The sequence below is a fragment of the Siniperca chuatsi genome, linkage group LG13, assembly GCF_020085105.1.
Source record: "Siniperca chuatsi isolate FFG_IHB_CAS linkage group LG13, ASM2008510v1, whole genome shotgun sequence".
Taxonomy (NCBI): domain Eukaryota; kingdom Metazoa; phylum Chordata; class Actinopteri; order Centrarchiformes; family Sinipercidae; genus Siniperca; species Siniperca chuatsi.
In genome coordinates, this window is record NC_058054.1 from 3,098,449 (window position 1) to 3,120,632 (window position 22,184).

Genomic DNA, 22,184 nt, shown 5'->3' on the forward strand with positions numbered 1-22,184 from the left:
GGGAGACCAATGTTAATTAGAAAAGTGCCGCCGTTTATAGCAGGTGGGAACATTTTACACATTTAGATCACACTCCAGCTTTGATAATTAATAAGACGTTTCATATCCAAGAATCTGAGAGACAAAATTATGCTTTGTAAAGGTAAAAATAACAAATATTTTCTGGCAAGGCGTTCATAAAAATGTGAGGTGTTGCAGGCTTTTCTTTGTTTTACATGATTATTTATTCATTGTAAAATGTTTCAAGCTATTTTTGATACAAACATATGATTCCATGCTGCCTTAAAACTGTGATTTAAAGGATCATTCTTGTTTATGGCTCTTTTTTTTGTAGTTTTGTCCCTCATTTCTATCAGTAATAATCGCACTGCACTCAGCAAGTTAATATCTGCGATCCACGAGCACAGTGACATCACTACCGCAAAGTCCAACGGGGCAAGAAACAAGAGCAGTCGGATGATGATGATGGAAACCTAGAAAACCAATTTGTAAAACGTGGATAACAAAATCAGTCAACAACTGTTCAATAATATTGACAAGCGTTATTAGTCAGACTGGTTTTTCAGTTATGTTTCTTCTCTCTGTTTACCTCTCTCTATTTGAACGTTACATCATCAAGAAAAGTTTAGATCCAGTTTCATCGACTCTTCCATAGATCTCTATTACCTGTACCTGCAAAGGTAAATCTTAATAGGCTTTTACCTCATACTATTGCATTTTGCAGTGTTCTTCTTCCATTTACTACAACATTTCGACCACCTGACAGCATCATTGCTCCTACTGTCAAACAAGAGATTAACTTTCGCCTGACCACAGCCCTCAACAGCTGAGTGAAAAACAGCTAAATGTTGTCATTTTCTCACCTGTTAAAGGAACCCTGTGGAGTTTTGGACCACTATGGATCAATGGTTTTAATGAAAGTGATGCTAACTTTAAGTACACAAGGACGGCTGGCTACAAATCATTTTTTATATTGTTATACTAATTTAATTTTAGTACCATTAGAAAAGATAAATAAGAAGATTCATCTATTGATTAGCTCCTGAATCATCACAGTTACTTTGACCTTTGACCTCTGTACTGTTAGCTGTTGATAATGCTGCTAATCTGTCTGTGGCTCTCCTGGAGCCTCAACAAAGAGGAAATAACACACAAAGAGGAGCAGATTGTCTCCGCTGCTTCTAGTTACAAAGAAGAGAGACAGACATTCACACACTATGATATTCCCTCCTCTCCTACCACACACACACGCACACACACACACACACACACACACACACGCCCTCCCCCCAGGTCAACCCTCCTGGATCAGTATTATCTCATCTGGCCCAGCGCTCAACAAATCCCTTCCATATTTTTTTCAAGTAAGTGTTAGATGAATGAGAAGACGATTAGTGAGCATAAGCCACTGTGCGTGTGCGTGTGTGTGTGTGATGTATGCATGCATGTACGCTGCTGTCTGTGTCACTGTGGATGTGAAGTCCCGTCTGTGTGTAATGGCATGAAGGCTGAAATCATGCTAGCTGAACCATGGCAGCTCGCCAGCAGCAGCAGCAGCTCGTCCCGCTCTATTGTGGAGTGGAGACAAAAAGAAAAATGAAAAACAGAAAACAAAATGAAAGCCAACAGCTCTCTGTCTCTCTCTCTCTCTTTGTGCAGCACAGAAACGACACAGCTGCTCAGTCAAATCTGTCATTTTCACTGAACAAAGCTGCAGAGGACGTCGTGTCCAGCAGTGTGGCAGCGTTCATCCCAACAAGTCTATTTCTGGTCTATTCTTTCTGAATCTTCAGTTACATTAATAATAATAATGTTATATAATAAAGTTTTTGTATCAAAGGATAATTCCTGTTCATTACATCTTGGGTCTTATTTTGGTAGATGTGTCCATCACTTCTATTAGTAATAACAACATAATATTCACCAAGTTAATTGCTGAGATCTGGGAGTGTGGCGACATCGCGAAAAAGCTCTCCCAGGAAAAGAAACGTTTCGCTCTACAGCTCCACTGGTCAAGAAATCCACATATTTCTTTTTCAGTTTGCTTGGAAACGTGGCCACCGAAGAAAACAGTCAAAGTTAATTCCTGGATCGTTATGAGCAGCCAGGTCAGAGGTCACACTCACATGATTATCTTCTTGTCAGGCACCCAAGAAAGTGGACTGAAATTAAATTGCATGCTTATTTCTCTGCTGTCCTGTGCTTTCCTTTGAGAAAAAAATCAGTATCCAAAAGAGATGTATTAAAGGAACTTGATACTGTGTTCCAAGATTTCAATGAAAGTTGATCATTACGTTTTTGGGCCCATAAAGCATGAGGGTCAGAGTCTTCGAGACTTTTCGAATTTTATTGGATCGAACTAATCAAATTGATAATAAAAATCATCATCATAATAAAAATTATTTTGGGGTGTTTGTGACGCTCAGAAAAATGCATTCATGTATTTCTGTGGCCTCTATGCCAAAATGGCCTGAAAGCCATCTGTGTTCCTAGGAGCTTGGCGTAGACAGCAAATATCTTCGTATACAGCCAAGTGTCTGCATAAAGCAGTACCATCGGGTTCTGTCATTGGCTGACGGTGACTCTGACTTGTACACAGTAGCCACCAACTTACAGCATTAATGCTGGCCAGGGGTGAAAGCAGATTGAAGTTCTTGTCGGTACTACTACCCCAACCTTCATCAACCTTCATTGCTTCGTATTGTTCCCCTCCCACCCCCACTTCATGCATCTTTGAACACACGCATTCAATTTGTTAGCGCCTGTATGGTATAGGAAGAAATTCGAAACACTTGACATCATGTATAGGAAATGAAATGTAAGTGCCACAGAATAATTTGTGAATATTTAACAAAAAGTTTTGAATGTTTTGAACACTTTCAAAATCACAACAACTTGTTTTGAATTAGAAGACAATTACAACTAATTTAAAAAAAAAAGCATCACTTGCCCCTCCCTCATTACCACCACTGAGGTGCCTTTGAGCAAGGCAGCAGATCAGACTGTGGTTGTACGTTAGCAGATGTTGGAAACGCGGTCGTGACAGGTTGTTGGATGTGAGTTTTGGCAGGCAGCTGCTGTCCCCCTCTGCCCGGTACTGCGTAGTGACACTGAATCTTTTAGCGGTTCAGAGTACCAGACCGTACCGGCCTACTTTCACCCCTGATGCTGGCCGTCCCAGTAAGCCATGACAGTGTGACAGTGAACCAGCATGCACAATATCAGGGCCCTGAAACTGAAGATGCTAAATGGAATTCAGCCATTATTAATTTTATTATTTACGCCTGTGACATGTCAAAATGTCTTCAGTGAAAAAAGCCTATTTGCTTTCCTGCTAATGTGTCCTTCTACAAACATGGACACATCTTGTTGTTGCCTTGTTTAATGAGCTATGAAAACAAACATCCAACAAAGTGCACTGCTAACGTCAGTTTGCAGGCTAGAAAGCTAAGAAGCTAGTCAGCTACTTTGAACAGTTTAAAAACTTACCTGCAAATGTCAACATCGCTCAGTTTAGATGATGAATGTTGTGGTCTGGATTCTTCAACAGCACTGCTAACAAAGCACTGTCTGTCTTTAGCTTGTAAGCTACGGGCACCAGCAGATACACTGGGCCACTCGTACGAACAGATTCATTCCTAAGTGGCTTGTACTGTACGAGGGATTTAGGAGAATTGCCGCATTCGCCAATTTTCTCGTACTTTGAATTTTCTCTTAGGTACGAACACAGTTTAGGAGTCATGTGCAATTAGTCTGCTGTTACCCAGAGTGTTTCACTAATGGATGATGCAATTTTGAGTTTGACGTTTCTATATAAATTACACTTCATAATTATGTTGACATTATCCTGTTTGACTCTGCAATTCGAATTATAATATAATTCTGAATTTATTCATATAACCTAACGATAGCATCATTCATTTTAATTGGCTTTTGATGCTATTGTATAACCCCAGAGAAGCCATGTCAGATTCTTTTAGCATGCTGTGTATTGCATAATATTGCAGTAAATTCAATTTCAATTCAATTCAATTTTATTTATATAGCACCGATTGAATGAAGCCGTTCCATTACCAGATCCACCACCTGCAGAGAGCATGTCTGATGACCCTCTACATGGACCACACCATCAAAAGCCTACATGCAATTTCCTCATTGCACCCAGAGATCGACGTTATTACCTCCCAGATGTTGAGTTACATATTTTTAGCGCTTGTTTATGTTTTTATTCTTCTGTTTACCTGTCTAGCTCTGAGAAATAATCTGCTGCTCATAAAAACTGTGCGAGCAGGACGCTGGGCTTTCAGAATATTACTGCGCCTCTTCATTTGACCCATGTCTGCCCCCCTCCCCCCCCAGCAGTAAACACTCCACATTTGGCGTGTCTGAGGCTGGTTTTAGCCTCGTCCTTGTATTGTCTAAATAAAAACCACGGGTCATCAGGTATTCTCTGAGGAAGATCAACGGCTTTTTGGAGCTTCATTTAACCTCCCATTGTGTGAGCACTTAGTGTGTGTGTGTGTGTGTGTGTGTGGGGTTTAAAGGGATGAGGGCTAGAGTGTGTTTAATGCAGATGTCACCTAGCACTCATTCTGCATCAATATCACCTCTTGTGGGGGTGGAGCTGGACTCTCTGGCGGTGGTGTCAGAGAGGAGGATGCTGGCCAAACTACACGCCATCTTGGATGGTGTCTCCCACCCGCTCCATGACGTGCTGGTCAAACAAAGGAGCACCTTCAGCGGAAGACTCATCCCCCCACAATGCACCACAGAGCGCCACAGGAAGTCATTCCTGCCTGTGGCCATCAGACTCTTTAACTCCTCCCTCTAAGTGTCAGTCTGTATGACCCGAAGTCACTAAACTGGACATTGACCATTAACATCTCTGCAATACTTGACATAATTGTGCAATATTATCTGTTTAATACTCCTGTGCAATATCCACTGTCTCATAATCATCTTAATAAGCTACATTTAACTTACACTTATTTTAGTTTTTATACTTGTACTTAATTTATCTTAGCTGAATTATAGCTTATTATATTTGATTTGCTTAGTACTTCTATCCCTGTGTGCACTGACGTGGCAGTGAGCAGCTGTAACGAAAGAGTTTCCCCTCGGGGATCAATAAAGTATTTCTGATTCTGATTATCACTGAATAAAAGAAGGGCAGACCATTTTCCTATTTTGCTTTGTTTGAGGTGTTTAGTTGACGCTCAGACTCTCCTTTGAATGTGACAGGATTTAGTGAGAACTATAAAAGTAGAACAACTCTCGTTTTTTCAGTCAACAGGCTGGTTGAGGCTACCTTCCTTGAGGTTCTTGATTATGGAGATATGTCGTCCATTAATGCATTATCACTGTATGTATATAAGGTAAGGTAAGATAAAATTTAAGACTATATTGATCCCTGAGGGGACGCAGCACAGAGACTGGCTGAGGGGAAAGAAAACAATAAAGAACTATTTGAATAAAATAAAAAATAAAATAAGAGATTAAAGAAATGAGAGAGGTGATATTAAAAAAGCAATATACAATATATACAATATAATACTATATCAGTGAATTGTTCAAATATTTGTGAAAAAGTAGTCCAGTAGAGCAACACAATATATATGTATGAATAATAAGTACAATATACCTAACAATCCTACAATAAAGTATATGAATGTGTTGCTAAAAAAGTAGTCTGCCAGATAAAAATGTTGCCTCCAGAGTCGCACAAGAACATGGAGTTTTTTTTCTTGGTTGGACAGCTTTCAAGAAGAAAATAGTAAAGTAAATCAAAATATAAGTATATACAGTGTGTGTGTGTGTGTGTGTGTGTGTGTGTCCACAGAGATAAGACGCCAAGGTTACAGCTCTGTCCTGCCTTCAGATCAGCCAATGATCTGCTACAACATCAATAAACAGCAAGACACATGAGAGCAACCGACTCAATTATTAATCACTAAACTCTTTTGTCCCCAGTTAGCCGATCAATAGCTGCTATAATCAGCTTTCCAATGAAGGAAGCTATATCACACCACATTACATATTATGTTTCCCTTTGTTATGTGTTTCATGCGAGTGAAAAAAGAATGCACGAGTAGCCAGCAAGGCTCTCCACCCCTCCCTCCCTCCCTCTCTGCACTATTTTCCACTAGATTTGGTAAAGTCTCCTCTCCATAAGCTGGTGATCCGTTTGCTTAATAAAACTCTAGAGAATGATACTTGGGCCATAGTTAAGCTTCTTAACTGAGATCCCTGTTTGCAAGCATGACCTTAAAATGTAGAATATGTCACTGCTGTTCATAGTTTTGAGGGAAAAAAGTCCTCAGAGTGAGATTTAAGTTACACGGATTGTTTTGCTCTGTATGTTCAGGATTTTAATGTTGATACAAACTGGTTAAAGCTGGGAAGGCGAGCTGACAACACACTTACCCAACTGTTGTGTAATGCACTTACTGGTTATTACTACTCGAGGTTGTGGCAAGCACAAATTTACATGGCAAGCAGAAAAAGCCACCGAATAGACCTTAATGATTGAAGAGGCCTCTTTTTATTAATTGAGTTCTGTTAAATGGACAAAATTATTAGCCTTGTTCCAGCTGCACGCATCTACAATTTTTCCAAAAATCCAAAAGTAAACAACACTCACTCTAATTAAATCAACTTTTTTCCAGGGTTTCCCACAGGAAATTGATTAGCAGAGGTAGTAAGCGCTGAAAAATAATTCTAACAATAAAAAAAAAATCTACATTTTCTTGTAAAAAAATTTGCGACTTACTGCTACATTAAATAACAGCAAGGCAAACGGACAGTGTGATTTCTTGATCAATTGATTGTCACTGCTGAGGACAGATCTTAATGCATCTCATTTAGTCATCAGTGCAGTTAGTACTAGATCACCATTTAAACTGTCATTAAATACATGGACTTTGCTGTGTGATATAATGCCGTAAGTGCAGTAACATTCTCTGATGTTGGCTGTTTTGTATATTCCAGGCAAGGCGGGACACCTTAATGATAGTTCGCTGTGGGAAAATTCTTATTTCTTTGGTTGAGATTCAATCGACATAAACATTTTTACATATCTTCGTTTCCCCTCTGTTCTTTCCTCTTCATCTTGAGTAGAGAAAACGAAACTTGTCATGCCAGATGAAGTTTGAAGACTGTACCACTTTGAGGAGGGGCTTTTACTCCTCTCCTCTAAGACTTGGATGGGACATTATAGGTGCGTTGGTGTTTGTATGTGGAGACAAAGAACCAGTATACATACATCTCTATCAGCTCAGTCTGTCCGCCCACAGAAATCAACTGACAGCTTCTCCAACACTGTCTATCTGATAAATGCAGTAAAAAGTACAATGTTTTCCTCTGAAGTATAAAGCGGGACAAAAGGAAAATTATTGAAGAGATAAGATCATGTCACCCCAACTCTGACCTTTCTCTTCATTGTAGGAACACATTTTAAATCACATTTTCACCCTGTTCATGAATATTAAACCTTATTTTAAACACTTTTCTACTTCTAGTGTGTCATATCTGTTTTATGGATTTATTTTATTTTATTGCAGTTGAAACATTTTTAATATCCCAACTTTAAATAAAATATCAATATTAGCCTATTTCTTATTATTATATATATTTTTTTTACTTTTCCCATTTATTGGGTTTATTTTATCTCATTTTATCTGATGTACTTTTTGTACTATCAACAGTTACATATGTTCTACATCTGTTTGAGTAAAGCTTAATATTTTTAGGAATACTGCTACTATTGGTGCACGCCCCTTTGTTTAGAACCAAACAAACAATCTGATAATATTTTATCCCTTCACAAATGGGGTCGACGAAAGAAAATAGGAGTTTATCGCAAATCTGTTAGTATGGAATTGTGTTATACTGTATAGTTGTACCTAATAAACTGGTCGGTGTAGTCCCTCATTCGTCCAGGAGTGTTCTATCGTAGAAAAGGTTTCAGTCGTAGTCATCAAATTTTTTCACAATTGAGAATGACTTCCGGATGGGAGCCGAAACGTCTTGATTCTGAAAACAGTGTCCAGATGACTACGACTGAAACCTTTTCTAATAAACTGGTAACAAGTAACACAGGTAACACTTTCATCCACTCAGGGCTGGTATAATGGAGCAAGTGCTTCTGAGTATATGAGACAGGGGACACTTCTCATACTGAGAGAGCAAAACTAAAGCTTTAAAAGAAGTGTTTGTTTAAGGTATTTTATGAAAACAGGATGAGATTACACAGTTTGGATGTGCCTAATATGACACCAAGCAATCAATATGAAAGAATAAAAAGTCAACACAGCTGCAGGACAGAAACAAAGAGCCTCAAACATTTGCACAGCTGCAAATCACCTCCTAGTTATTAATTTGACCACCCACTACGTAAACAACATTAGTACAAAATACAGTTACATAAACAGATGGTTATAGCGAACTCACTAATGCAGGAAAAAGCACAGCAGGGTTTAACAGAACAACATGAGAAGAGACAAAGATTATACAAGGAAGGAACGGAGAGGAGAGTGCACAAATCCATAAATCATTGTGCCCATCCCTCTGTAATGACAGCACACTGTCTTGTACACAACAGCTCGCAGATTTCAACCTTCTAGATCTTAAATTTCTATTCATACACAACTAATCTGTGTTAGCAAATACATTTTGTGGGAAACCTGATTCCAACCAGATTCCCCTCATTTGCCTCTTTCTCTCGAGTCGTAGTCCCTCCCCCTAAAGACGTGAGGAGAGATGCAAGAAAAGAATTAATCTCTGCATGTTTCCCCTTAAAATAAATCATTATTCATTAAAACGAACTGTATTCTGTACTGTGTATTTATTCCAACACAGTCTCACGGCAGTTTGTGAAAGGGATATAGGATTTGTGTACATGGACATGAATTTTTCCATTTTTTTCGTGACACTCAGCGCGACTTTCAAACTACTGTATTTCAATTGGAAGTATCTTTCGTGCCTGCACCACAACACTCACGGAGAAAAAGTTTTCTTCAAAAACATATCTGACAGAGCAAATTAGTAGTACTGTATACAAACATATTTTGTAGGAGACAAAGTTGTAGATTTGATTTTGGTGATTTTGGTGACATGCAGTATGTGTGAAGTGTCCATAAGACAATGAGATTCTTCCTGTTTACTCACTGCCATTTGTGCTCACGAAAAGCTAAAAGCCCACAGAGCAATTCACCCGAAAATCCCCCATTTCCAGAGTCAAGACCCTCGTCTTTCCGTATCACAGCATTTCCCATCTGAGAGGTCAAAGGTCCGAATTCCTCCATATACACATATACAGTCTGAATATCAGCAAGTGTACAGCAGCTGCAGAGACCCGCTGAGAATTTCCCCCCCACCCCTCCCCAAGCCGCTCTTTCATTTCCATCTTAAAAATGACTGGTCTCCCGCCAGAGAACTGCTAAGTAATTTAAAAGCTAATGACAGAAAATTAAAATGACACAGTGTTTCATTGGCAAGACATCTCTCTTTGATCGAGTGGCCCAATTAAAAGTAAGAAAGATTAAAAGCCCTGAGGGGAGCTTGCTCTTTGTTCGCTTTTGTCATGTGAATTAAGGTGCGGCTCAGTTTGAACTGGAGACCGAAACATCATGCTGCCATTCAAATTGGATCCAGTAGTCAAATAAAAAATGAATACTGATTACTGAGACCTGAAAGCAATGACAGCGCAAAATATTTGGTTTCACTGTATGTAGTAAAATATTGTGGCTGACTACTGTGTAATGTCTCTGTTCCCTTCTGTTATATTTAAGGTTTGAGTTGTGCCAGTGAAAGACACTGCGCTATCCCAGTCCCAGCGAATATGATCACTTCAGCGTTGAACAAAAAGGTTCTCAAACAAATCAGTATCAAAGCAGCATTTCTGTGGTCTGACACATTGAAAGATAAGTCTGTTGATATTCTTTATTTTTCTTCTGGTCAACCTCCAGTATACAGTATGTGTACATGTCTGCTTGGCAAATACATTGTGGCAAGCTAGCTCTATATAACTGCTGAGTAGACACGGCAAACTACAAACAAGGTCAGTTGGAACTCTTTGTACAATTAATATTTAAACCATGAAGTTTGATTTGTAAGATTTTGTGTAAAACATTCTAAGAGCCTCCAAGAGCAATTTTTAATGTGTGGCCATCGCTGTGGAATCTACGTCAAAAAAACCACAGAGATAACCTGCTAGGTCAAGGATATAATTGCCTAGCTTAGCACAAAGACTGGAAGCAGGGGGCAACTGCTAGCCTATCTCCATCAAAAGTGAAAAGAATACTCCTTCCAATAAACACGTTCTGGACCTAGCTCTGTGCTAAACTGATGAAACTGATATCCATCTTCTCATCTGGGGAGGACAGAGAACTAGAGGATTTCCCTGAATGTCAGAAAGTTAAAACAATTTTGAATGAGAAGGTTAATTGGAGTAATTTTCTATTGTGGTATTTTATTCAATACTTTACTGTTATAGTGCACAGTTTAAGGACCCAAATGCAGAACACAAGGAAGTGGTATTTGGATGAGATAGCAACCGTTTTTATTATATGCTGCAAGTGAACACTGGGGGCCAAGTGGTAGACCTCGGGCGGATGGCCCGGGGGCTGGACATATGCGGAGAGCAACTCATGAGGTCCTTCTGCGAAGGCGGAACCCTTCTGGAGGCCGGAGAACCAGTTCGGGGCCCGGCGACAGGACAGCAGGACAAGAAGCCGGCGTTGGGAGACTGGTAGAGGAGCTGGCAGAACCAGTGATGCCAAGGGACCCGGAGCCTGGCGCTCCGGCAGAGAAGGAGGGTGCTGCTGCGACTCCACAGTGACCGGAGGTGGGTGCTGTTGCTGCTGCGATCCAGCAGAGAGTTCAGCCATGTTCTGCGATCCAACTGGGGCAGGAGGCGACTGCGATCCAGCGGTGACTGGAGATCTGTGGTGCTGCTGCGATCCAGCCCGGAAAGGAGGTGGTGCGTTGCTCCTCTTTAATCATGGCAGCCTGTAACCATTGATAAGCATTTTCAAAACAAAACGGCCACTTCCTGTACAGTGGTAAAACAGAAAAGCAGATATAAAAAGCATTTACACTATGATTGTTTAAATATTTTCATTTATTTTTATTTATTTAATATTTTTATATGAGCTCTCACAGCCTCTCAACATGGTTATTGACTGTGTGTTTGTGTTTTTTATTTCTCTGTTGCACCAAAACAAATTATATCAGAGACTTTGATGGTGTAAAAGTGAGCACCATTGACCGCTTCGGGTTTTATGTTTTGTTGTTTCACCTCCTCCTGATAGTTTGTCCTCTGTGTGATTCTGTGTGTTCAGGACGCTCAGGAGTTCCTGACCTCAGTCCTGGAACAGATGAGGAGTCTGTCCCCTCTGCTGCAGCAGAGCACGGATGGGAAGAAGTTACACCTGCCCTGTCGAGGAACACCTGGTGTTCAGCATGGAGAACACCAGGACATGCAAGAGGTAAAAGACTATGCAATTCAACACACACACACACACACACACACACACACGTATCGTAGTCTGTCAGAGAGTCAGGGCAGGTTACAGCTTTTCATGGTGCCCTACTTGGCCCCCTTAATAATTGGGTCTGGAAACCAGATTATTAAGGGGGCAGCTGTATTTTAATGTGACCTCTGCAGCTGCATTTTAATGTGTATTGTCCCTTTAATGTGCAGGTGTGGGACCCAGTTAACGAGACAGGAGCAGTTCACCAACCTATCTCTGGACCTGGTTCCTGGAGGCTCTGTGGTACAGATGCTCCAGAAGTACCTCATGGTAAGATCCACCTGTCCTCCTTCAGTCACATCATCACTGACTGATCTAAAGCCTCATGAAACAAACAAACACACACACACACACACACCCCTCTTCTGTGTGTTAGTGTGTGTGGATGCATGTTGTGGTTGTGTTATGTGTTGTCTAACACATAGCCTGTTGTCTCTGTGCTGTTCTGCAGGAGAGAGAGTTGGAGTTCAGGTGTGAGTGCGGCGAGAAGACGTCGTCGGCCAGATATCGTCCTTCGCAACTCTGCCAAGGTGAGTGACATCACATTCATCATTAATGATCACCTGACCTCCCAAACTGGGGCCCGCTGACCCTAAGAGGTCCTTAAGATTCATAATAATCAAACAATCCTAACTTCTCTTTCTTTTATCTGTCTCCACTTTCTCTTTCCACTCACCATCATTTGTTAGTCTTTTCATATATTTTCCTACAGAGTGCTCATCTTGCACCTGAAGCGTTTTCGCTTCACCCCCTACTTCCAGCCGGAGAAGGCTTATGACCCTGTCAGACTGCTGAGGGACCTGCTGGTGTCCTCCAAACAGGTAAAGAAAAACAGAACTTACCTGAGAACACACACAAACATCAGGCTGATGTAAAAGTAAACATGTGTGTGCTGTTGTTTTGTGTGTGTGAGACGCTAAGTCTTATTAACTGTGTTCCTCCTCAGGGTGGCGGCTGCTACAGTCTGGTCAGCGCCATCAGCCATTTTGGCTTCCCAGCAGCAGGTAAGAGAATCACACACTGAAAGCTGGATGTGACCTTCTGTTGTCCTCTATCATGGGCTCAGACAGGTTCTAGATAAGAGTCAGTTAATGGTGGGACTGACAAATTATAATTAGTCTAATTTCTTCAACTGAAGAGTTTTTAGAGAAATGTATTCCTTTTTTGTGAAATCAATTTTTACATTCATACAGAAACAAGTTATATTCAGTTTGTAATGTTATTTTTACAGTAACCTTATTATTTGGAACTGTTTTCTGTAGATTTTTCAGCCTGCTACCTTTTTATATTTATTTAGAAAACCATAAAATTTCAAACATCACCTCATGTTCAAAGTCTCTTTGGTGCCACTTTCTAATAAGTTTTTAACCAATGGCTTCATTAATGGTTAATAAATCACTCACTAATGCTTTAAAGATCAGTTATAAGCCATTATTTAGAAAAACTTTTACGTTGCCAGGTTGTCCCTTAGGCTTCTGTTGTAAAAACCTTTTAATGACTTAACCTTTGTGACAGCAGTTTTGTTTCTGTTTTATTGGGAAAGAGGGACACAAATATAAAAGTTTTCATGATTTGATAAACACTAAATCACTGAGATCAGTTAACCTTCATAACGCCCACTGTGTGTTAAGATGTTAATAATGATCTCTCTCCTGTTAGGACACTACGTCTGTGACAGCGTTCACCCCAACGACCGTCCAGACGAGCCAACCGACCGCTGGCTCACCTTCAACGACTCAGCGGTCTTTGAGACAACCGGCTCGTCCGTTTGTGAGGAGTCAGCCTACATCCTGTTCTACAGGAGACAGGTAAGAAGACAACACTGTCACGTCCTCAACTCAAATCCAGAAGAACAGAGAGATTTTTAAATGCACTAACATAGTGTTTACAGAAAGTGTGTTGTCTGTATTCTCAGGTGTAGAAAAAGATTGGACCATGTACACTGAAGTTACAACAACTTCTTGTTTCTTGGTGAGACATAAAAATTCGACGCCATGCCACGGACATGTCGTTCAACGAAAACCTGATCGTTCTGAAGTCCCAATATTTTTTATTTATTTGATATTAATAAATCAAATTTAATATCATACAAACAAGGAAATTATTTTCGACAGAGGTGAATACAGACTTGAATACAGTACAAAAAAAAGGTGACAGTACAGAAAATACATACAGTAAAATAATAATGACAATCCATAAAAGTAACAATACCCGAGGAAGCTACATGTGGTTTAAAAGATCCCCGATACCTCAGATCCTAAAGCAGGAAGTCGAAGAGTTGAGATCTGAGCAGGGGACCAGTAATTCAGTACAGCCAGGCATCAACCCATGAAGTGCGTTAAATGTAATAAATTAATAATAAACTCTAAAACTGACAGGTAACCAATGAAGAGAGAACAGAATAGGGATGATATTATCTTTATTAGTATACTGTATTGTATGTTTCACTGTAGAGTGGTAGTCAGGAGAAATCCCAATTGGCTGGTAAACTTTCAGGCTGATTTCTCCGGGACTGAGGTGATCGAAGTTTGAGCTTGCAGGTTCTCTCCACATACAAACACATTCAAATGTTCAAACAAGGGCCCCAACACGGTCTCCTCAAGGTGGTAAAGTCCTACCGTCACCTGACATCTCTACAGTGTGGATCCGGATTACTGTAGGGGTGGCTGTTTTCTTCACATGGGGGTAAGAAGTTGGAAAAAGGTAGAAGGTGAGAAGATCTATATTAATGGACCATGTTTGTAATTTTTTTAATTTAAGTCATAATTATAATCAGTTACATTCTTAACACTTTATTTCCATCAACATATACATATATTTTTAGCCCTGTCAGGAAGAAGCATATTAAACAAATCGATTGGACAACTCACTGAACTACAGGTAGGAAGATCCTGTTGCTAGGCAACCCCCCGAATCCCACAAAAACACATGATTTTGCCAGTGATGCACTGAAACAGAAAAAGACAAAAAAAAAATAAAATCTTGCAACTTTTTAGAGTGTTAAAATGTTGAAAGATAAAGTGCTTTAAAAAGGAGGTAAACTGGTGAAGACAACATTGTGCAAATGTAAAGTTATTAAATCAAGAAAATAAAAACAAAGAAAACAAGTGAGTTTTAACAATTTTATGAATATGCACCGATTAGTCAATATGCAGAATCAATCATGGAAGAAGATGGAATTGATAAAATCCTTTATATCCTCACCTCTACAGTTAGTTTTCACATCAACAAGTCAACACAGCTTTTGATGCATCTGTGTCATTTTCAAAGCTAAAATGTCTGGTGTTTGTTTTCAACCAAGAATTAGATTAAGTACATCTCCAAAAACCCAAATCCCTCATATGAAATCTGAGTTCAAAAGCGAGACAAAGAAGACAATAATTTATCATCTCCTTCCTCCCCAAAAACAGAGGAAGAAGAGCTCGAGGCCCTGGGCCCCACGGCTTGATTGCCGCTATGCGTGGGTGTTGATTTTCTTTTTTTAAGAAAGTGTCTCTGGCAAAGCTTTCCACTAAGAGGGGCTGAGGATGTGTCAGCTTCTCCTCCAACCTTACAATTTAAGCCAAGCAACAGAAAATGGAAAAAACCCACTAACCTCTTATTCTATTTCAGTGAAGCGATTTTGAAACCCGACACACTCCTTGCACTTTGTCTGCCATTCGCTTTACACAAAACAACCATTATCAAGCTTTCAAAGTTCCCAACATCTAAAAGCTCTTTTCCTGCATTGACCTAGTTTTTCCCCCTTTTTTTCCTCCACTGCTTGTGTCCTGCTGGTTTGATTGACGGGGCATGAGTCCAGTTGTTTCAGCAGTCTGCCAATTAAACCAAAGGGGAGCAGGGACAGAAGTGGAACACGAAAGTCTATGATTAGATTCAGCCAGGAAGCTTTTACCTCAGTGAGGTGACTTAGAAAGAACCTTACCTGTCAAATCACAAACTCATTTTACACAAAAGCCCAGGGCGGCTGTTACACAGAAGCCAGATGTCAAGATGGAAATTAAAGTGTGCATGTCAGTCTGAAGTTGTCAAAAGAGCTGCTATGACTCGCCTTTAAAACCTTTTTGTAAGTAGTTGCAGTATTGTTTACCAAACCATGTTCATACAACAATAACGTTAAATTGTTTTGGGCTGCAATTATTATCAGTTAATAACTCAGTTAACTTTTTGGATTAATCACTGAATCATTAAGTCTATTAAATGTCTGAAAATCCATCCCAATTTCCTAGAATCCAAAAATCAAATCACTTGTTTTGTCTGACCACCAGTCCAAACTGTTTGTGTGCGCGTGTTTTCTTCAAGCTAATTCTGTCTGCTTATGCGAGCCACCTGTCCCTTTCAAAAACAACCCCCCCCCCGACTGGCCTTTGTTTTCACCGGAAAACTGTACAACATATAACACAGTCGCTGATACTTTTGACTCAAGGTCTTTCTGACCACAAAATAGGTTTTTAGTCATACTTTAAGAAGTAATTGGGCGATTCCAGATTACACACGTTGACTGGGACAACACTGAGTAAATAAGAACTAGTACAGTACGGGCTTCCCTCCATCTCGTCCATTCTGCCTTTCACTTCCTGCCTCATTCTGAATTTTGAGCGTTATCGGAATCACATGACTGCAAACAACGTATTGGAGCGCGCCTAGCTAATCGTGATCCTGCGAGTGCATGTTTACCTGTTTAGCCAATACATCTATAATCCTTCATTAATCATTTCAACAATGTATATTCATACATATCATACATATGTATCATCAATATAGTGATAACTTCCATTTAGCCAAAAAAAAAATCCACTTTATACCTTTTATTCAGTTCCTTCCAAGTATTCACTACGTAGGAGTCTGGACAGACACGGATGTAAACTGCAACTTGACTGGTTGGCGAAGGCATACAACCACAGGGCCGTAATTCTAGTTTTATTTTATGATGAATGAGCAACTCAAGTCTACTTAAGAAACTGGGGAAATTATCAACAAGTCCTCTCGGCCTCAACCTGTAATCTGCCCATAAATACTGATTATGATTGTTACACTCAATGCTGACTGATATGGCTGTGGTATGAATATTTTTTGCAGAGACCAGATTAAAGGCATACTATCGTATTCTTTTCCTAGAGAGCTCATCACTGATAATTGATGGTCTGATATTCATGACGGATCAGCAAAAGAAAACCCTGATTGATCCATTCCTGACTGACAGAGCAGCAGAATGATAGAGGGTGTTTAATTAAAAATGTATTGTCATTTAGATTCATTTACTGTTGTGTTTCCTCTTGATAGATGGACAGACTGCAACTACAAAGTCACAAGTTTTTTTTACTGTGCCTGTGTGTAATATGGCAACACAATGTGTTGAATTTTAAAAATGTTATTCTTCCCTGTTGGCAGTGAAATAAACCCGATGTTCTTGTATTTTCCTGCAGCTCCCCCATATTCTCTCTCTTCAAATCTGTCCACATACATTTTGTCCTGGTTGGAGTCTAACTGCGTCGGAGCCAGTGAGCAGGTGGCTGATTGTCAAACAGATGAAGGCGACAGGCTGCATGGCGATGAAGTGGGAAGAAGGGCTTCTGGAACAAATAATTAAAAAAGGATTCAACGTGTACATAAAGAAGCAAACTGAACTCTACAGAGGCATCAATCCCCCAAATACCCTCCACCAATGGCAGCATTTCTCTGTTTCTGTGGATGGAAATTAAAGCAAGAATATTGGAAAAATAGTGGACTGAGAAGTAAGCCAGTGATTTTAAACAGAATATTAATATGGTCGTTTTTAATCTAGATGATCGTCAAACTGAATCTTAAAAAAGGTGTCCAATTTTATTTGTCCCTCTAACAAGATGCAGATTTGTGTAAACATAAAAAAAATCTAAGCAGATTATCTTTTTATTTCCATCTGGACCATCAACAATCTTTAATCCGCGTGCAAATAACAACCACACTTCAAAATTGCTTGCAGTGCATACGCTAAAGTCCAATTTTGCGTGCAGGTGATATGCCAGGTCTTCCCATTAATTTCTGTGGAGTGCCGATACATCCAAATATCACGTGTCACCTTGAACGGTCATGACGTCACCAGCAAGGCTCAGTTTGCCTAGTTCACCTGATGCGGACATCTCCAAGCAGGGGAAAGATGGGGTAGAGGTCAAAACCAGAGAAGCAGTCCAATGAAGTCAAACAAATCTGACAGGGAGCAGGCAATATCCAAAATCCATGAAACAGGTAAAAAAAAAACAAACAAACAAGGTAACAACACTAGGAATGGGCTGGGATGCTTGACACAGGGCCAAAGACAAACTAGCACTAAGACAAGGGAACACACAGACTAAATACACTAGGGAAGGATAATGAGGGACAGGTGAAACTAATCAGGGCAGGGCAGACAATCACACAGGCGGGAAAACACACAAAGGCAAGAAGTGAAGTTACTCAAGACTCTTTCAACATAAACCAGGAGATAACTAAACTAAAACCCCAAACCATAACAATAAGAAAGAAGGAAAAACATTTGGGTTTATCTCAAATTTTTTGCTTTTACTCTTGTGGAATACAATCTAAGGAGGAAAATTTTCTCCTGCTTTCTCCTCATATCACACACTCATCCATGTTGGTTGCCACTTCCTAGTCCCACTTCAGCTCTACCATGTTTCCCAAATCAGGAGTTTCAGGCATCACTAACAGACCTAGATTTTTGTGAGCAGTACCCAAAAAACAATCCTAAAAAAAGTGACCTGTTTTCTGAGCCCTAATATGAGTCTGATGCCATGGTGCAGGATTAATGTCATGCTACACCCTTTGATAAACAATACACATGGTTAATACTGAAGAAACACAATTTGATTCTCCTGTCTGCTGAGTACTGTATATGTAGAGAATTACAAAAACCTTGGACCTTTAGTTTTTTTAATTCTCAGTGGACATAAACAACAGAAGCAGTGAAGACTCAGAAAAAAAACGCATCCATTTTGTGTTTTTCTGTTTTAATGCAAAAATAGTTCACATCTGTGTTTAAACTGGCTGTTGCTGTCGCTATAGTTACAGTGCATGTGTTCAGGACAGGATTTAAAATTACAACAGTTAACCAAAAGTTATCCAGGCCCAGTGAGTGTACATAATGTACTTCCTCAGCGGGGAAACCATATCTGTTCACATTACAGAGGAAAGTCACATTAAATCCTGAGCTTTAAGTAAATTTGATCCCGGCTATTGTACACCTGTTTCCACCCAGCTTGAGTGTTAAAAATGGATTAAAGACACACATGCTATCTGCAAAGTGAGATTAATGTTGTGGCTGACAAACTATAAATGTTTCCCTGCAGTAAATCTGCCCTTTGTGTTACACGCCTGGTCTCATATACGCCCCATTCATCGATGCAGATCAGCCACGTGATGTGTGTACGCCCGCTGCTGATGCTCTACCGCTGTTTCAGAGATTTACGGTGCAGTTGTTTTGTTTTCAGCCTCAGTGTCACGTTTTGGTGTCCCATCCATCACATTTCTGACAGTGTTTATGGGGCAGCAGGTAGCAGAGCTGCAGCATGTGACGCCAGCCATTTTAATTATGTGGGCCAATAAATCTGCTCTCAAGGAAATGTCAGTGAACATAAGATGTGGAGGGCTGAAGAGTCTGAGGAGCTGTACAGTTTGAAAAACTGGGGTTCAACAAGGCAGAGAGGGTCTTCTGATGCAGGGAGGAAAGGTTATTCGACCAATTTGGCTCTTGGGACTAGTAAACCAATCCAAACTGCCTTCATGTCAACTCTGTTCAGTACTGAAACAAGGCAAATACTTTCATGCCAACAACAGTCTGCAAGTCCTGGCAGATTGAGTCCATTGATTGAAGGTATTATGAACACACAAGAAGAACACATGACAGAAGTAAAATTATAAAAAAAATATAATAAAATTCAGATAAAGTTGAAAGAAATACTATAAAAGTCAGTTAAAATGAATTCAGTTTGTCAAGTTTAACAGTAAGCTCATTTCTTGGTCAATTGTGTTTTATGAGGTGACGGCTACATCTGTCACAATAAATGTTTCAGCAGGATAGTGTCGTGGGAGAGAGCGAGAGAGTATGACTGCCTCTTCTCAAAGGAATAGATTGACATTTTGGGCTTTAGACTTATTTGCTTTCTGGCCAGAACCAAGTTAAGAAGATCAATATTAATCTCAAATCTGTACAGTCAGTATTGAGCTAGAGCAGGAGGCGTTTAGCTTAACTTAGCATGAACACTGGAAGCAGGGAAAAGAGCTAGCCTGGCTGTGTCTAAAGTTATAAAATACACTGAACACAATCTCAAAAGATCGCTAATTAACACATTGTTTCTCTTTTGTTTATCCGTACACAAACCGAAGTGTAAGTTGTGTGTCAAGTTGTGGTTTTATGTGCGGGACTGTTTCTTGGAGTAGTGAATTGTTTGTTGCTTAACGTCACCGTGAAGTTTCCAGGCATGCAGCTGTGCCAGGAAGTCACTGCACCCGGCTGCTGGTCACCAAGAAATAGTTAAAGTACGTAACTAGCTGTAAAACCGCAACTTCACAAAACATGTAGTTTCACATTTCTTTTTGAGTACAGATTATACAAACAAAATATAACGTGTTAATTTGTGAGCTTCAGAGGTGGCGTGTTTTGGAACTTTTGACAGAGCCAGGCTAGCTGTCTCTGGCAAAGTCTTCAGCTTCCATTCTTCAGACTACCGCCATACAGTTTTATTTTCGTTAATGACAAGCTAGTTATGTTAGCTCATGAGCACTGAATATTTCAGTTATTTAAATTCAATCAAACTCTAACGGTATATCTTGTAGTCTAGTTTGTTGATTTCTTTTGCCACGGTAATGGTATTATTCTTTTCTTTTTAGAGGTTTTAAAAAGGTCGTAAAAGTCTTAAATTTGTACTTAAAAATGTGCAGATACCCTGATTAGTTCAGCCATCACTGTAGGCAACACAGTGATGACGAACAAATTACATTTTCTATTACCATAATGAGGAAATGTTGTTAATTAACTGGCAAGATGCAAAAATGTTGATTCTGAACGTATCAGTAAAATGTTCACTGATGACGTATTTCATTTGTTTTTGCCAAAATACGCAGTCTTGTAATACACTATCCACTTGTTGTGACTACAGCATTATTCAACTTTTTTATGGTTATGCTATTGACATTTAACCAAAATCACGATATTTCCCTAACATTAACCAAAGTGCTTTTGTTGCCTAAACCTAACCACATCAGTCTGGACCCGAACCCTGGATTCTGGTGTCACAGTCCTGCACTTCGTATGCCAGCTGTCCACCCTGACCACCTCCTTGCGCCTTGAGTCCAGCGCGGAACATAAATGTAGTGTTTCATTCGCTAAAAGAGACGTTGTCTCTGAACATAGTCCAGCCAGCGATTATGTTACCACAGCATTAATTATGAAAACAATTTAGTAATATACAGATGTAATTTATAGGAGACAGGGTTGCTCATCACCATCAGACCTGAGTAAATATTGGCAGGTTTTTGGTGACTGAATGCCCGTAAGTTTGGTTCTGACCTGAATTCAGGGCGGTGAAGACCACTGGAGCAAACTGAAGCTCTTCCTGCTCTTCCTGGCCTTGAGCTGCCGCAATTCTGCTAAAAGCCTCCAAATCCTGCCATCATTAGCAAAGCTCCAAGCTCTTCTCTGATTGGTTTTGTGGCTAGAAATGGAAGAGATTTATTTCATAACATATTATAATTTCTATTTTGGGAGCAATGTTCCACAAGTTTACTTTGTGATATCCCTAAAACTGGAGGAACCAGGATGTAAGACGGTTTCATTGTCTCAACCAAGAATGCATCCAATATACTCATGTTATATGATCTCTGGTGATGATATTTAAGCAGTCTTCCCATAAATAATTAGCATAATAATAGCATATAAAACATGTCCCACTTCTGCTTCTCCAGCCAGAAAAGAAGTCACTGCTGTCTGAAACGCAGCAGGTCTATTTCCCCTTTGGCAGTATCAAATGATCTGATCGAGTATAATAACATCACCACTATCCAAATTTTTGCTCCAAACTACTTTTCTTGTTTTTGTTTACATTTTTGCAAACTGTGTACAGGCACTGACTGTTTCTGACTTTATTTTTGTTGGATTGATTCATTTGTATGTGTTGTTTTTTAATTGTCAATATCTTTTGATACGGTGTAGTCCCTCATTTGTCCAGGAGTGAAAAGGCAAACTCATCCAGTTAGGGATCAGGCGATATAATTACAACTTCCGGGTCTGTCACGTGATGCTCACTGGCCCAAATACCCAGAAGTCGAACTTTTTCGGCTTCATGCACCACTGAGCAACTTTCATAGGAATAAACGGGGCCCCGCCTCCGACGCTGTATCCAGTTCTCTTCATGCATCCATGACGCACACAGACATTTTTAGGACCTGGGGCTCAAGATAAAAAAGGGGCACTCACCCCACCCACACATTTTCTATTCCCACCCCGATGTTGCTACACCGCTATTCATGACACACTATTCATAACGTGCCGCGTTTAAACACTTTGAAGAAACCACAAATTTGACATGTTTTCATGAAATTCATTCATTGTTATGATACTGATTTTATGGGAGAACAATTCAACTATTTGAGACATGGAGGTAGATATAGTTCGTTTCTGAG

At 39.9% G+C, this 22,184-nt stretch overlaps 1 long non-coding RNA gene across 1 annotated transcript; it reads right to left on the reverse strand.

Annotated features, from left to right (window-relative positions):
* Window positions 1-13,912: 13,912 nt before the first annotated feature.
* Window positions 13,913-17,820, reverse strand: LOC122887079. The gene is made up of 4 exons (XR_006380472.1): window positions 17,590-17,820; window positions 16,996-17,104; window positions 14,402-14,479; window positions 13,913-14,204 (listed from the first exon to the last, which is right to left on the reverse strand). It is a non-coding gene; the product is annotated as an uncharacterized LOC122887079 (long non-coding RNA).
* Window positions 17,821-22,184: the final 4,364 nt, after the last annotated feature.